Source organism: Podarcis filfolensis, assembly GCF_964270895.1.
Source record: "Podarcis filfolensis genome assembly, chromosome: 12".
NCBI classification, from domain to species: domain Eukaryota; kingdom Metazoa; phylum Chordata; class Lepidosauria; order Squamata; family Lacertidae; genus Podarcis; species Podarcis filfolensis.
Window position 1 is genome coordinate 20877401 of NC_139614.1, and position 18446 is coordinate 20895846.

The following is an 18446-nucleotide window of genomic DNA, read 5'->3' on the forward strand; positions in this document are numbered from 1 at the left end:
TTTATACTATGCACCAGAACTAGATTGCCACAGATTTATAGACAATTTTTGAAAAATTAGAAATTGTTGTGCAGAAGGATTAATTACAAGTAGGTCCGGTGTATTGTTTGGCAGTGATTATAATGATGAAACTGCAGGATGTTTTTGTAAGAGTCCACATAATATTTTTTTCATACGCTTCCAATGATGTCCAGTTTAATCTCTGCTTTGGGGATGAACTCCAACCCTAATGACATTTGTCTCATTCAATTGCTTTTCAAAACTAAAGTTCAAATGCAACGGGAAATTCACCTCATCAATGGGAAACTGGTTGAACTGCCTTTTTCATAAAACAAAAAACTTAACTTACAGTCATACAAAAGGAATATATGGCCCCAAGGAAAAGTAATAAGAGTACATGCCCTTTATAAAACAAACAATAAGTCACCAGCTGTGGAAAATTCAAATTTGCTTCTAAAATAAACCTTTTGATACTGACTGGTATGGTGGAAACAAAAGTTAATCATCAAAAAGGAAAAAAGAGCCAGCGTAAGATGCAATGGGAATTTGATGGCAAGAAAACATTTATTTACCGTGCATTGATGATGAATGAGGGCTACTAAATCAGTAAGACTCATGTTGTACGATGGGGTGAGGAGTAGAGATGCAGCCAATGAAAGAAATCTGAGTTTTACAGCTATCTGAATGAATGAGTCAGAGATTGGGGAAGAAGAGCACAAAGGTGAGGCGGGGGGGGGCGGGTTGTTTGTTTTTTGAGGGAACTGATACTGCTTTACAGACCACTGCAAGCTGTCTGGGTGCTTGCCTGCTCCCATATGCTCAATGTCTGTTTGTAAATAAAAATAAATCCACTGTAGCAAAATAAAAATGTCATGAGTCTCCAGTGCTCTGTCCTTGCAAAGAAATAGATTCATATACTGGCAGCCCCTAGCATTTAAAAAAATGTATTGTTGTATAAAAACAATACAAAGTTAAATACAGCTATACATTTGGATAACTTGCAATCCTGTATGTTTATTATAGATAGAATTGTGTAATATTAATAGATATTCATATCAATCAAACACATATTTTCTTATTTCTGTTCAATATCATCCTTAATCATCATATTTGTAATCATTCAGCAAAGTGTGGTGCTGTATGTAGCAAAACAATGCAAAGATAAATACTAAGAGAACTAGTTTGCAAGCAAACAGATGGTGGGGCTATTATGAGAAAAAATGATAGATTCAATTTTAACCTGGTATTAGTGTTTGGTAGATGCAATGGGGAATATGTTCTGTGGCTCACTATGACACAAGGCTCATTCATACATGCATACATACATATTTATCACTTGCTATCTTTCAGCCAATGTGTGAACTATGAACTACAGAAAAATATTATTTGACTTGACAATGGTGACTAATACATGATGGCAGACTTGCACATACAGTGGTACCTTGGGTTACAGATGCTTCAGGTTACAGACACCGCTAACCCAGAAATAGTACCTTGGGTTAAGAACTTTACATCAGGATGAGAACAGAAATTGTGCGGTGGTGGCACAGCGGCAGTGGGAGGCCCCATTAGCTAAAGTGGTACCTCAGGTTAAGAACAGTTTCAGGTTAAGAACGGACCTCCAGAACAAATTAAGTTTTAACCCGAGGTACCACTGTATAAGTTACTGCTTGACACTAGAGTCAGCAAATTTATAAACCTGCACATGCACAAACCTGTCTATTGTTCTGCTTGCATGCTCAGAGGATGCTTCAACAATCAGAGCTAAGGCTGCCGTCTTACTCCTACTTACCTGAGAGTAAGCGCTATTAAATTCAGTAAGACTTATGAGCAGACATGGTTAGGATTAATCTATAAGGTTACCATCCTATGCACAACACCTTAGGCATAGGTCCCATTGTATGTAGATGGATTAATTCAAAGTAAATCTCCATAATTTATTCTGAGTAAATTTTGGAATAACATTTTAAATAACAATTCTCACCAAATACATGTGTTCAGCCCAGAATAAATCTTATTTCAACCAGTAGGTAGGGTATAACTGCCAGTGGTACTTTCTTAGATTTGTGTTTGGTTGTATGTTTTGAAAACCAGAAAGGCTTCCAATGCATTAATAGACTTGTGTGCGAATAGACCAGTGAGAATATATGAATTGGGGCTATGCAGGGTTCTATCCTAAATCTGCTCTTCACCATTTAATATTTTTATATGCTACTGGGATAAAATTACACTGAATATAAGAAGATAGCACAATGGTAGTGAAGAACTAGATAAATGTTTTGGCACTTTTAAATCTATATGTTGATTAGATGGCACAGCTGGATGGCACTGTGAGGATGCAACAGAGGAAGCAAAGTATTCCTTCTTTGCTGACTTTGCCGCCACCGAGTAGGCTTGATAATGAGCATTCAATAGTGTTCAACTGTATTCATCTGGAGTTTTCACTGTCCTAAGCTCTGATGTATATCAAGAAACCAAGCAGGCTCTACAAAACAGAGGAGGGCACTCATTGGCAATTGTCAACGACTTGGCCCATTCACATTTCCCACAAATCAGCCAGAACTTTAATAGAGTGTCATGCATATCAGCTAGAAAATCACCCAGAGCTGCCTTGAAGTAAACTGGATCCATCAGCCTTCAAGAGTGGGCCACCCTAGTAGGTTCCACACACTTGCAGAGGGGAAAAGATGCTGAAAGCCTAAATTTCAGCCTAAACATGCATAGCATTTTAGGTTAACAGGACACTTGTAAGATCTGGATACTTGTGCACATACACACATACTGAATGAAGGTAACCTAAATTCTGCATCACAAAAATCTAGATTCTGTAACCTGTGTAAATCAGGCAAATGAAGTGCATTAGCCTACTTCAGCTATTTCTGCTAGCCATGGGAAGATGCCTGCTACCTGGTTGCAACTTCTCTGTCAAAACTGCATTTTAGAATGCCCAATGCAGTGTTATAAGCTGCATTCATCCTAGCTAGTGGAATGATCCTGAGGACCTCCTGTATTTTAAGCAGTGGTCGTTGTTTATGCAAAGCTGTTCTTAAAAAGTAATGACAATAAATATTTCTACTCAGTTTTCAGTGATAGAGATAAAGGTCTTAATTACTGAGCACTTTACATACAGTTTGGTAATGGATATCAAACAATACATCTGTCAACCATGCCAAATTACATCTTTCCTGTGCACACCTTTCTCTGCTTCAGACAATAGTTGTCAAGGTTGTATACGTGCACTAGGAAACACAAATGCTCCCAACAATTCTAATACTTTGGTTGCCTTCTGAACATACCATCAGTTTAATGCTGTAAGAAGACACAGAACAAGCAGCCCACATGGAAAGGACATGTGTTTCATATAATAAGTTGGCATAGGGTTGCATCTTTTATATAAAAATGCCTTTTATATTTTAGCCCACACACGCTATTTTACAACCTTGTAAAATAATGTGTGTGGGTTAAAATATAAAAGGCATTTTTTCAAGCTGACAATGCAAGTATGTTCTCATAAAGGCACTATGAAAAATTTAAGTTGTTTATTAGTGTATGTTTGAATTATTCAAAAAATAGTACTCAAAAACTGGGCATACTCCGTTCCTAGAAATTTGAACATTATAGTATCAAAGTTACTCCTGTATCACACATTATAGAATTAAGTGGTATATAATCTAAGGTGGGCATAGGCAAACTCAGTCCTCCAGATGTTTTGGGGCTACAACTCCCATCATCCCTGGCTAACAGGACCAGTGGTCAGGGATGATGGGAGTTGTGTCCCAAAACATCTGGAGGGTCAGGTTTGCCAATGCCTGATCTAAGGTGTATGGGTGTTGGGGAGAGGTAGTATCTCTGGTGGGTCACACACCTGGTGGGGGACACATCGTGCTTCTTCTGGGGTAGTTTGTACACCCTACTCTGCACTCAGCTATGACTGTGGTTCCTAGAAGATGTCAGCATGTGACAGTGGCCACACTCCAGTAAATGGCTTTGACTGGCCGGTTAAACCAGGTGAGGGTAGCCAATGGGTCTCAAGCCCTTGGTGAGCTATGGACTTCCTCTGCATGCTAAGACAGGCTCCAGCAGATTGAGCAGACGAGACCAGTAGGTTAGTATAATAGTCAAGAAAGCAGTTAGCAGAAGCCAAAGTCCATCCCTGTGGTTACCGCATATGCTGCAGAGGGAAATGAGGGACAGGTGGGGCTCATCAAGGTAGCCTATTTAGAAGAAGGAAAACTCTGATCCTAAACTTCAGCTGCCTTACAGCTGTACTCATGTGCAAGAAGTAAACCCCAAGGTGAAGAAAAGGCTAAGGAGTAAACCCTAAACAAATCTGGAACAGAGCCCCTAACGTGTTTGGATGGCATCTTGTATACCTCCTTCCAGCAACTCCTGCAGCCAAGCTGGTGCCAAATGTATTGCTCTGTTTTCATTTGGACATCAATGAGGCTGAGAAGGGGATCTTGGCGTTTGGGCAGCCCAGAAGCTCCATACACACTACCCAGGCTTGTGCCCTGGAGAGGTCAGTTCGGTGCTAGTAATGCAGCAAAAACAATGCTGGAGGCAGAAGTTATGAGTTACTGGTCTCTGCAGCCACAGCAGGCGCTGTGATTCTCCAGTGATTTCACTTCACCCCCAGAGATGCAATCTATTACCTCCCAAGACAGATGCCAACAACACAGTCTAGGATCCTACCAATTCTTTCTAAAGTTAGAATACTATCTTCTCGAGAAACTCGTTATGTCTGAGTCTTGGTTCAGATACGGGACTTGTGTGTACATTTTGCTGTGCTTCTACTGTCGTCTAACAACTTCTAACTTAAAAGTGAGCATAGACATACCTGAAGTTAGGATGACAGCAATTGCCTCCAATTCTCATGTCTTACAAGCTCTCTTTGATCTAAAAAAGCACAAGTGTATGTTTATTGTTAATGCTGATACATAGCTACACTTCAAAATCAAATGATTATTAAACCTCAAGGAATTATTGAAAGTATGTTTTGAAGTATTTTTCTTGGAGATGTCAGTATTTAACATACATGGCATATTTTGAAAAACAACATAGAAATCGTTTTCTTTTTTCTCCCCCCCGCCCCCGCTGAACACTGCTGCATCAGTTTACTGTAATATATATCATGACTCTATGAATTAAATAAAGAAATGTTTCCTAGATGGTTACAAGGCACTGACTACTGAATGCTCTATTTAATATTTCACATTAAGACAGACACTTATAGTTAATCCAGAGGAGAGAGAGTGAAAGAGAGAGAGAGAGATGTACATTACTGGATGGTATTATTTTGCTTGTCTCCTGACAAATGCCTTAATTCAAAGATTACACAAAAAGGTCAGCTATCAGACTAAGTGGGGCAGGTTCTACTGAGTAATCCAGGCGGCTTAACTGGTCATCTACAAGTGCCGCCTCTTTTAACACTTACAAGAAACATAGTAACATAGGAAGCTGCCTTAAACCAAGTCAGATCGTTGAACCATCTAGCTCAGAATTGTTAATACTGACTAGCAGCGACATTCCCAGAGTTTCAGGCAGGAGTCTTTCCCATGCCCAACCTGCAGGCACCAGGGATTGAACCTAGAAACATTTTGCGTGGAAACCATGTGCTTTCCCAACATTGGGAACAGCAACTTTCACATCTCTTCTGTAGGAAATGCATGAGTTAGATGTAGTAGAGTTTGGACATCTCTCTAGAGGACAGATATAAAAGCAGTACTCCATACATTACTCATAAGCATGGAAAGAGGATGCATGGAAAGAGGATGTTTGTGGCACTTCCAGGTATGTCCAAAGCCGAGGCATGTTAATTCAGAAGTAACCTGCACTATTCAAGCTAAGTGTGCCTAGAATTGCAGCCTGTTATCCAGTGAAGAGTGATATGGATGGGGTGAAGCCTGCTGATGAAAACTATTATTTTGAAAGTTTCCTCTGCCAAAATAAAAGCTTAGAGGACTTCCAGGCTGCAGGGGGAAAACCAGGCTTTGTTTCACCTGGGTCAAAGAGCCAGTTTGGCACGCATACCCTTCACATTTGTATACACACAGAGGCTGGGAACCTCAATGGCACCCCTCTGGAGGCTTCAACCAGGGCACACACAGCAAGTTCAGGTTGTGTAATTAAAGCTTACTGGGAGATCTTGTGCAACAAACCTGCTTCCCCAAAAGATCAGACTTTTTGCAGTAAGGCAAGTGAGAAGAAAATACACTGGAAATTTTAGGTTAATGCTTGCAGTTATGCAACATAGCCTACCTTCACAGCAAGTGAATCAATATTAACGCTCAGTAAACAGCCAATGTTGTCTGATCTACTGCAACAAATCAGAATGGAATGTTCCACTTCCGGGTTGGCGCCATCGCCGAATGGCGGACTCCCTCCGAGCTCCGGAGGGAGCCGGCTCGGCAGGGGCTGGGTTTTACCGCACCGGCGATGCGGGGACCCTTAGAAACCACGGCCACGGGGGCCGTGGACTTGGAGACTCGGCTAGCACCGCTAGCGCCCTCCCGACTCGTGAAGGAGCCTTTTTAAAGGCTACGGATCGGGTGCCGGGGAGAAGCGTGGTGCTTTGAGTCCTCTGCCATCCCTGCCGAGCGAAGCCGCATGCCATCCGGCGGAGAGCGCTGACTTCTTCCATTGAGAATTTGGACTTTTAACAACAACCCGTGAGTAAATTGGAAATCGGGTTTAAAAGAAGAAAAATTTTTGGGATTTGAGACGAGCGGGGGGGGATCTAAAAAGGAAGTCAGTCCCCCTCCCTATTGTAGACATTTTAAAACAAGGATTGGGAAGCCAAGGCCCAAAAAGAACGGTATCTTTGCTAAAATCAAGAATTCCATGATGGGAAAGTACAAGAATTGTGCTGGAGGAAGAATTGAAGGAGAAGGAAAATGCACCCCCCTCCCTGGGAACCGGGGCGATTGAGGAGTGAGCCTGGTGAAAAGAGCCGGTGATTTTGACAGCTGTCAAAGTAGCTGTCAAAGTCGGAATTTTAAAGAGGATTTTATTACAAGGACCTTGCTGGTCAAATTTGTTACAACTTGATATAATTTGTTAAGACTTGAATACAAAATGGCGAAAATACGGAGAACAATCGGATTTTTGGAAACAAAGTTACAACAACCCCCCTAGAGGAGCTTCGGGACATTACAAAGATGGGCGTAAGCCGGGAAAAATACAACACTTCGGAATTTCACAGAACTGGTTATCTCCTGGGAAAGCTGCAAAACTGAAACTGAATCTCGTCTACAGGGTGTTTAGACTAAAAGGAGACAACAGAATACCTTACTGAAGAAGGAAGGGACTGAACGCAAGTTTCTGTTCCTGAATAACAACAACCCATGTAGAGTTACTAAACTTCTGAATAAGAAAGTTTTAGCAGCGGAACAAGAGGAAGCTGGACTATAACCTTGAAAGAACAATGGGGGGAATTTTATAATTTGACATTTTTAAAGATTTAGGAATTAATTTTTAAAAAAAGTAATCCTAAAAATGGGAAATAACTCTGCAAGGAGTTGGGGGAAAAATGGGATTGATGGACTTAAGATTTCCAGGCTGGAAACATAGATTGGAGGATAAGGGAAATTAAACCGGGGAAGGGGAGGGAGAATTAGAATCCAAAGGCTTGCAACTATTTTCTGAATTGGTTTTCTTTTTTCTAATATATTTTTTATTTTTTTATACTTTTATTCTGTGTGCTTTTACTTTAATGGGAAAAAAGGGGGACATTGTGGAAAGAAAAGGGGGTGGGCTATGGGGAGAGATCTTTTGCTTTTTTTTTTTATCAAGGGTGTTGCATAAGGTTTGTATAAATTTAAATTTGAACAATGGGGTATATAAATTGTGCTTTAAATCAGAAATAGAACTTGTGGAAACAACAATATGAAAGGGGAATACGGTAGGGGTGGGGGAAGGGGGGAGTCCCAGAAAGTGGATGTTTGAAAATAAGGTTCTGAATGTATCTTCATAATTTCTTTTCTTCTCTTTCTGTATTTTGGAAACTTCAATAAATATTATTTAAAAAAAACAGAATGGAATGTTCCAAAAGGTAATCTGGAAGCACCCCTGCTCTTCCAATGAAAGTCGAGGCCCCTTCTTAGGTTTAGCAGTGTAGGAGGAACTACAGTATGTGGGTGTCCTCCTTGCATTGCTCCAGAAATGCATTCTGGGCCACCAGGTGTTATAGAATGCTTTGAAGATCTGTTGCTACATTTGTTTCACTGCTGCTGAAATTAAATGGAAATAAACTAGTGACAATGGACACAAGGCATTTAGTAAATTTTAAGCAGTTATGTTTGGTGGCAAAAAAAATCCATCCAGACATAAAGAGGACAACTAAACTAAATTTCATTTAGTTTAAAATGAAATTGAAAAATTATCTTCCAATGGAAAGATGGGGCACCATTGCCATGCTAGAATAATAATGCAAGAAGAATGAATAACTTCTCATATGTTTCAAGAAAAAGGCAACTGGGAACTCCCCACACATACATCAGTGCCTTATAACCATTCTTTGAGTAAAACCACATAGTAGTTTAAAATGTGTATATTTAAATTCAAGTTGACTAGGAAATAAGTATTCTGTATTCATTATTGCACCATCCACTATAATTAAATGCATCTGCCTTTAATTACCCTACAAGAGAGACAGTTTTTATTCTTATTAATGGTGGAGTTCTAGCTTCAAGATCAACCAGGTCACTGAAAACAAAAGTTCTTGAACACACTATTAATTTGGGCAGAGATCAAATCATGCATGTATTGATAATGCATAGTTTAAAGGTTATAAAAGATTTGTTGGCTATCCCTGAATCACATAGCCAATTCAATGAGTGTGGACTTCAATGTGTTCATCAGCAACAATTAATTCCCTTTTTTCACTCTCATTTTTTCACAAAGGTTTGGCATGCAGTTTATTGTTTATTCATCTTTTGCCCTTAAACACTTTACATTGGAGAGAGAGAGAGAGAGAAGAATTACTGCCATCTGCTGTACAAATTACTATTGGAAACTTAGCAGGGCATAGGAGAAAAGGAGGATCCAAGATTGCCATTTATGCAGTTAGAAGGACAACAATTTTCAGTTCAAATGCCAAAGGGAGAGCCCTGTCCATAAAAGGAATAAAATATTAGAGGCTGCTTGGAGAAAAGAGAAGTCAACAACAGCAACACAGAAACTGTGTGACAGTCTATTAATCAGTCCCTATCCCCAAACTGCAGAGTGTAGTGGAAGACAGGAGTGCCTGGCGTGCTCTGGTCCACGGGGTCACAAAGAGTCGGACTCGACTAAACAACAATTAATGAGTCCCACCTCCCTGCAGAGGGGAATGGTCATGGAGAAGTCTAGTTGCACCAGGAAGTGATCCGACCATGGCACTTCTTTTGTTTCATATTTAATTAGTGTCAGATCACCCACGTCCACAGAGGTGAACACCAGGTCTAAGGCATGTCCCCGGCTATGGGTTGGGCCAAACTGATTCAGGGACAGCCCCATGGAGGTCATGCTTTCCACGAAGTCCCGAGCAGCCTCTTGTAAGGTTGTGTTGCCATGGATGTTAAAATCCCTAGGACAACCAAACTAGGTGTCTCCAGAACATCCGCCACAACCTGAAGCAGCTCAGACAAGGAATCCTTGGTGGAGTGGGGATGTTGGTACTCCTTTAGGAATCCTGTACTGCCCCTATTGCCCAACTTCCAGAACATGCACTCAGAAAACTGGGTCTTCCCAATAAGACACCTGGTGCAAGCTAATGACTTCCTAAAATCACTGCAACCACCCCCTCCGCCCACATGACCTGGGTTGCTGTATGTAAGAGAAATCTGGTGGACAAGCAGTGTCAAGAACAAGCCCATCTGCCATGTCCAACCAAGTTTCTGTTACACATGCCAGATCAATTCCTCCATCCACGATCAAGTCATGGATGGCAGTGGTCTTGTGGATCATTGACCTGGCATTGCGCAGCAGCATCTTAAGATCATGTGGGTCACCCTTTTTGATTCCAGTACCCTTCTGGTAAGGATACCCGGAGGAAGGGATAGTTTTCAAACAACAACTAAACCTGTCTCCTCGGTAATGACGTGGTCTGATTGTAGCGTAACTCCTCCTCCTGACCATGATAACAGAGATTGGGTGTCCCAATATATCCCACCCTCTGTAGAACCTGTCCCAGCCATCCTATTGGTTAGGGCCCACTCTGGGGGCAGCCCAAAACCTATCCCAAAACAAGTTTTCTTATAAAAACAACAAAACAAACCCATAAACCTACTAGAAAATAATAAAAGAAGCATAATTTACAATGGCACACAAATTAAACTAACACACAACCCCATTTAAACTTTAAAACCACCCCAAAACAAACAAAACACCCCAAATTTTAAACCCCATAGATTAAAAACTACTTGTCCACCTTTTAAAATACATTAGACAGTTGAAGAAAGGAAACAATAGCAGAACCACACACCCCCCCAGCAATGCCCCAAGGTTTGTTCCAGTGAGTCCAGGCCCTGCCCCCTAGGCCAGATGGTAAAGGCCTTGTAAAGGGCGCAGACCCTCTAGCCTCACCGCAGCAGAACTATATTATATGGCAGCTCTTCATTTATCTCATCGCAATAAGGATAATGTCATTCTTTCACTCAATGTACTCTCAATTACAGTACAATGAAAGGTGGCTTACACCTACAACCCAAGATAACCATGAATTGGATAAACTGCAGTATGGTCAAGAAAAGCATACGCCATAAAACTTTTGTTATTGTTTAAGGTGCCACCAGATTCTTTGTTGTACTTAACACTTTGCACTGAATTATTTTACCTGTCTTTGGCTTGAGGTTTAGCTTATTGACTTTGCTTAAATCAACTATAGATGTATTTTCTCCCTTAAGGTTGGTTTTCTTAAGCTGTTGTTAATTGTTTTACTTTTTTGCTCTTTAAAAAAAACACTCTAACACACTATTAAAAACAATATAAAAAATAAGCACAAGTTCTTAATTAAGTCCTAATTGCATCATTTTTCATCAATGTAAGTAGGAGATTAGAATTCACATTATGAGAATTTACATAATGGAAGTCTGTTATTAAGCTTTAAAGCAAGACTAAAAGAAGCATCTTATTTTTGTTTTGTTTTTAGCAACAAAAATAGCCAAAGGTCTAGTTTGATTTAAAGTTACAGTAAAAGTATACATTGCCCAATTCTCAAAGCTCACACCTGCAGGATGTACATCTGGCAAGGAGATGGACAGATAGATGTACATTTAAAAAACTAGTAAAAAATATTTCACAATTAAACAAATAAATTTGTATTAATTTATGTAATTTAGACACATACAGAATACTGCCTGACTTCAGCTTGGCTTCATCCTGGCTTGTGGTAAGCCTTTAATACTCCTTCTTGTAACACCCAAAATTCACTTTTTACATAATAGTATTAGGACACTAACAATGACATATCCAAAACTGGATGGGTTTGCATTATGATCTTTGTAAAATGAAAGGCTTTGAGCACTAATGGATAACACTATATATTTACTAAGTACTATTTTTGCATAAACTTTGCTATGGCACTCTTCATCAAACTGGAATAGCAAATTTATTGTCAGTCACATACAAATAAAATCTGGTTTGAAAAAGTAGTTTCTTTGGGTAGGTTTTGCATTTCAAAACTACATAAAAGAAGTAACGGGCATTACAGGTGGTTGTAAGAAGGCAATTCAACTAACTATCCTTTTGTAATGAACAAGGTAATGCATTTTAATTCTCAGGCACATCGGCTGCTGGGCTAAAAGATCACACAGGATTAAGATCAACACTAGTCACAATCTTATCAGTTATTCTAGGTCTAGAAGGTTGCTTGTTTGCACTCTTGATGTTTGCACACAGCTTGTCGTCTATTGTTTATTACCCAAACTGATTCTTCTCTCATTTAGAGACGAATTCACAAATAAGAAGTTACATGCACAGTGTAAAGAGAAGAGGAGAATGCTATCAAGAGAAAACTGGTCCTTTTCAAATGTAGATTGCAGCCTTTAACAGTATATCCTTTTGACATGATAGGGAAACTGAGATTTGACTCTTCACTTAGGCAGGCCAATGAGAGAGAGAGCATTATAGAACAGTTAATATATCGCTTTTTAGTACACCAGCTTTCATAGACCAGCTGGATAAGCAACATATTTTTATCCATATCCTAGCAATGCTGATATCACACACCATCTTGTGGTGAAATGAGATATACCTTAGTTTTTCATAAATTAAAACAGTTAATTGGTCAACTTGTAATTCAATACAACTTGATTCTGCCCCCCCCCAAATACCATGCTGTAGCTATTTTCCATACAAATAAGTTGTGAAGAGCATAATCCATGTATAACAACGCAATCCAACATTCTTGCCAAAACCAATCCTCATAGTCTCCTCCATTGAGGTTATAAACTTACTAACAAAGCAAATGTAATTCTTCGGGTGTCTGTTATAACTTTATTATAGTAAGACTCCTGCTCCAGGCCTCAGTCAATCTCTGCATGGGCCTGAAGGGCGGTAATTTTTTAAAATAAATAAATAAGAAGAAGATACTTGTCCCAGTCCTCAAATATGCTCCTGGGAAATAATCCCAACCAAGAAATGGAGGCCCAAGCACCTGCTTCCCTCATTGGGCTGCTGCTGCTGCTGTCTCTCACAGCCTTTGACTCTTGCCAACAGAGGAAGAAAATTATGGAGATGCAAAGGTTCTTAGACACCTCCCCCCCCCCCCCGTTTCTCAGATGTTACAAGTGTTTCATGCAATAAATCATGGGATGGCCTCTGCTTGGAAATGTGACTGGCACTGATCATTTTGACACTAAGTCAAGGCCTACCTTGCCTGCATGACTGTTAGATACAGTACTAGTGTCAATATGCTGCTGCAATTAAGGAGTCAATGAGTAGGGTTTTTAAAAAAAATATGTATGGGAGTTAATGTTTTGTTATGTTTTTCCCTGGTCTTTTAACTGTATAGAAACATTTTTGTTGTTTCAACTATATTGTACCCCACCCTGGCCTCATATGATAAAAGGTGGACTAAAAGTACTCGTAATAAATAAATTCATGCAGTATGCCTAGAGAGGTGTGGACACGTGGCTCCAACAGAAATCTAAGATATTGGAACTGAATGTTTCTCTCCATAACAGCTCCATGTGGCGGAAGTGTGCTGGTTCCAGAGTCTATCTGTGTGCTTAGAACACTGCAATCAGAGAAAGCTATGAGTGCAGAATTTTATTGGGCTGGAATGTAAGAACACAAACAAAAGCTTATATATTTAAAATGTTGTTAAAGTTTGTATGTTCATGTCATTGGATTTTAAAGGATAAAAGTCTTAAAAGGTTATCATAAATATACAGTAAACCCATGTATTTGGATCAGAAAATTTGAAAAGATATTACCATATTATAATATTATTATTTAGCCATGTATACTGCAACAATTATTCTGCCTATTAATCCAAAACAATCATCTCCTGAAATGGCAACTGTTAAAATTCCTCCTTTAAAAATAAATAAATAAATATTACACATAACCAAGTTCCTTCCTTTTTTCAACATCTTATTAACTTCCTATGCTGCTCATTTTTATACCTGCTGCTCATTTTGTCCTCTTTTGTCATTCCTTGCACCTTGCAGGTCTTTCGTCTGTTATATGAGTTATGGAAATACCAAACAATTGTCAGGCTCCAAAACCTGTGAATTTCATTTAATGAGACTTAGTACCTTTCATACTTCCCCTGCTTTTTTAAATCACCAGACCTTGTGCAGCTTTTGAACTAGATGGGAGTTTCAAAAATGGTTTTTAATGTGGAACTGATATTCAATGACATTTTTCTGGATTTGTGTTAAGTCCATGAACCTAGGCATTTCTTTGTCCCCCTGTCATTCTCTTTAAACCAGACATGCAGCCTCATCTGCTGAGTTCAATGGGACTTCCTCTAAAGTAATTATGCGTAAATAGCATTGTAGCTATAGTAGACATTAGAACATTCCTGTTGCACAAAGTGCAAAAAAAGAAAAAGATTGATAGGAGTCCTCTGGAAGTTACACATTCCACAGGCAGTTATTTAATGTTATTGTGCTGCTCCACATCCCAGAGTAGTGGCATAATAAGCAGCCTTTGCAGACTCAGTTTACTTTGGAGAACAGAACCCTGTAGTTTATGGTATTTTTGTTAAAATCCATTTACAAATCTGTAGGTTGAACAAAGAACAGCATGAGAGAAGCAGCCAACATAGACAATGCTGATCCAAAGATAGAACAGTGGAAGTCTTTCCAACACAAGAATTTCAAAGGGAAATAGTTGAATTCCAAACTAATAATGAAGTTTGGCTGTATTCATTTGAGTACAAATAGAGACAATGATTTTCTGCCACACAAATGTTTATTTTATTTGCCCATGCCAGAATGATTGCATTATCATTAATTACTGCTGTTCTGAATGATCACAAATAGTTTCTATGTAATGTTTACATTTTCTTGTTGGGCTAACTCTTGTTTCTTGTTTGGAAGGGTTTGAAATGCTAAGAAGGAAGCAAAGCATAGGATGAAATGGAATGCCCACCATTGCCTAATCACTAAAAATTAAAGAACAGGCTTAATTTTTAAAAAGAAAAGGTAATTCTATTGCCTTCCTAGCTGTGTTTAGAAGCTGTGTTACTTATATGAGCATTTGATATGAGCAAAATAATGTATATTACATAATTTAGTCAATGTATTCTCATGTAGGCTGTAACATTTAACCTGTGGTCTGTGCACCTGGCTGTTAACCAGAAGCTTGGTGGTTCGAACCCACCCAGGGATGGCAGTGGGCAAGATTCCTATATTGCAGGAGGTTGGGCTAGATGACTTTTGGGGTGCCTTCCAACTTTAAAATTATTTGACTCCAAGTTGTTCAGTGGGACAGAATATATAGCACAGGTTTCTTAAAGATAATATTTTATGATACAAAATATAACTGAGTTTTTCAAGACAGAAGATGTAAAAACTATATATGTAATGCATAGTATCAAAGTACCCATAGGCATTTTCTGTCAAGTTATACTTGCTGAAATTCCCTCATCTATACAAACATTACATATGATCTCTTTTCTATCTCCCTACCTTGTTGGCGAAGAAAACTATAGTCTGATCCTACGCAGTCAATTCATTTCTGCTGTCGGCAGCTTTAGAATTGGCTAGCCCTTTGGCGAGGTATCATTTTCAGACCAAAGAGCTGCAGTCTCATATGGGCAGCCTTCTAGCAAAAGTGACCAACCAACGGATGTGACTTTTACCTTTGCACAACACGCTTCATTCCAGCCACACAAAAGTCAGATTTTTTACATACCCCCACCCACAACTCTCCAACCTCCATCCAGGCAAGCAAAAGGCATTATCACAGTTTAGGACACATTCGAGCCAGCCAGACACACTCAGTGAGGGTATACGGCACAGTTAGTAAAGGTGTGTGGCCTTGGGAAAGTTTCAAGGACCAAACAGAGAAACTTGGATGGTCACTTTTGGTACTCACACCTGCCTTAGATATACAGGCAATGACCGATTAACACATGTCTGAATGACGCATGATTGTGTGCATGTGCACAGCGGTGAACCCAGAGGTGACCGAAGGTGTCACTAAACACGTCACTAAAAGGGCAGAACAGGGATGGGAGGGGGCAGAATGGAGGCAGGGCGGAATGGGGCATGCTTAAGCGCTTATGCTCATGCTGACACACATGACATGACACATGACACACAACGGTGTATGATACAAAACTAGGCACACCTAATTGGGGCTGAAATAATAGCACCAAGTTGTCAATAAGGAGTATTTTCAACACAGGATGGGATCCCCAGCTTGGTGAAAAATAATATTCTATTCCCTTAACACATCACTAACACCTTGCTTTATGCCGTCTTATATATTAAAATATTCAAATCTTGGCTCAGTAATAAAGTTTACTGACTTGAGGTCACATCATGCATGCTGCTGAACTCATGGGCAGAATTAAAATATGATGGATTGAAAACAAACACTGCCTCTGATCATAATAACCTTAGATGATTAAGCACTATACAAATCCTGTTAAATAAAAAAAAAGGAACCTAGATGTTATTGTTCAGTAATCTGCCAACATACATACACTTCACAGTAATTATTAATATGTAATAACAACACAATTACCCTGATTCCAAATTCACAATCATTGTCATGGATTAGGACTCTCAATTAACCTAACAGTATGCAGTGTCAACGTGGGAAAAATCTATCCCACTTCTTAGCAAAAAATGTTATGTTGAGAAGGCTTAAGGATACATGGGACATACGGTAGGTAAATCAGTGTAGAAGACTTTGATACCCTAGAATGATAACCTAATCTGTTTGCAGTTATTTAATTGTACTAAATCTTAATAAAATAAAAGTACATTTATCAAATAAAGCTTTAAAATAAATGCCTGGTGCTTACCTGTTATTCCAGTGCCTTTGCTCTCATTGGTCAAAACAGTGGAAGGCAGGAGCCGTTTTCTTCTTAGTAAAAAACTGGTGAGGATAATGACTTCATGTTTTTCTTTTAATAGCCACAAGTAATTAGGTTTTGTTGTTGGTGGGGATAGTGGTAAATAAAAGTCGAACATCCATGGAGCTTGACTGAAATTTCTCTGAGGAAATGTGCTTACACATTCCTTAATTCAAAATTTATTGACCATTAGGTGATGAACAAAACTTAAAAGTACTTTTGAGACTTTGAATGATAGTTCCTCAAACTTTAGATAAACCATTAACCCCAAACAGTGGTATTATAAGCCAATGTTTTAATTTCTTTATGAAAACAAACCATTCATTCCTTAAAACAAGTATAGCTTTTACTTATTTACCTCTTCAGATTCTTAATTATTTATCATGGACCATTCTCACTTGACCATGACTTGCTTTTTAAATATAAAATATATTCTGTTTCTTATTTGGAGATTAATTAATACTATTATCAACAGTCATTTTAACAATTCCATAAGAACCAAAGCACCTCTTCCAGAAAGGGGTGAAGATGAGAAGGGTGAGCTGTCCATGGAAGCATAAGAGCCCACCTCCTTCTCCCCAAAACAGCAGCCAAACCTAGACTGACTCTCTTCATCTCCGTCTGTTCTCACTTGACACCTCTCTGACTAGCAGACTTTTAAACCATGTTAATGATATCACAAAGAAGGATATGTCACTGCTCCTTGACAGCCTAACTTAGGGTTGCCATATTTCAAAAAGTAAAAACCAGGACACCCAAAAAGTTGCTGAGACTTTTAAAGACAAAAACGCAAAAAAACCCCACCCCACATTTTTTCAATTGACTACCTAAGATCCAGGACAATGCGCCGCCTTTCAGAAATTATCCCCAGACATCAATTCTGCCGTTGAAATCCCAGTAATGTCTGGGAAAATACAGACATATGTTAGCCCTAGAATGGTAATTGTTCCTCTTGAATCCAGATGTTTCCTTAGAACATTGAGGCACCTGCTGTTCTTTCTACCAAGTTACTTAGGAAACAACTTTCTTAATTTTCATAACTCCATTTAGGAAGACCATCACAGAAAAGTCATACCTCCCCATATTATCATTTATCCTAAAAGCAAGCAATATTTTCTACAGGCCATACGGTGCCATTCCTTTCTTAAAAATAATAATAGAGAAAAGTATTTTCTGACTGAAGAGCAAGAAACTTCTTACCTGTGCAATAAAATCATTGGACGTGCAATATGACTTGTAATATGACTTGGTTCACTTCTAGATGAAACAGTCCTTTGAAAATTCCACAAATTAAAATAGGAACGACAAAAATCACTGTGTTTGGAAATAAACTGAAAGGCAGTGTGATTCTTAAAGGTTGCCATTTCATGCTTTGTTCCTATTTATGGGAACTATGCCCCATTGAACACAGTGGGACTTTATTCTGAATTAACATGCATAGGCTTGTGCTGTATATTCTTAACTCAGACCCCAACCTGGCAGTCCCTGCTCAGAACTGGCACCAGGGGTTGTCTCTTGCACAGAAGAAATCAGTTTTGCCTGTTGGAGTAGCTTGGTTCACCACTTACCAGCTGTCTTTCCTTCATCTAACATACATCTCTCTAGGCTAACTGCTGTGTTTAGCTTGATCTGCAGGGCTAGGTTTCTACACTTCTTTACAGCTTCACTGATATTTTTCTATGCATAATCAATAATGTTCAAAGATATGTGTCTGTGTGTAAATGCCATTTCAAAAAACAAAAACAAAATCATATTTGCTTAGTAAGAACATAGGAACAGCCCTGGTAGCTCATGCCAAAGGCACATTTAATCCAACATCATGTTCTCACCAGTGGCAAACCAGATGCCGGTAGGAAGCCTGCAAGTAAGACCTGAGTGCAAGATCACTCTCCCAACTTGCAATTCCCAGCAACTAATATTCATAGGCTTA

General features: G+C 39.2%; 1 protein-coding gene across 4 annotated transcripts in view; it reads right to left on the reverse strand.

Moving 5' to 3' along the window:
- The window catches only part of PLCL2 (phospholipase C like 2), a 134711-nt gene extending 116658 nt beyond the window's left edge, over window positions 1–18053 (reverse strand). The window contains exons 1-2 of one of the 4 annotated variants that reach the window (XM_083577668.1): window positions 16466–18053; window positions 4838–4896 (exon numbers count right to left, since the gene is read on the reverse strand). The gene's annotated coding sequence lies outside the window, so the exon portion shown is untranslated. Of the gene's footprint in view, window positions 1–4837; window positions 4897–6258; window positions 6345–16465 lie in introns of those variants that run through there. The other 3 variants (XM_083577669.1, XM_083577672.1, XM_083577671.1) reach the window with 3 other exon arrangements.
- Between the last annotated feature and the right edge of the window lie 393 nt (window positions 18054–18446).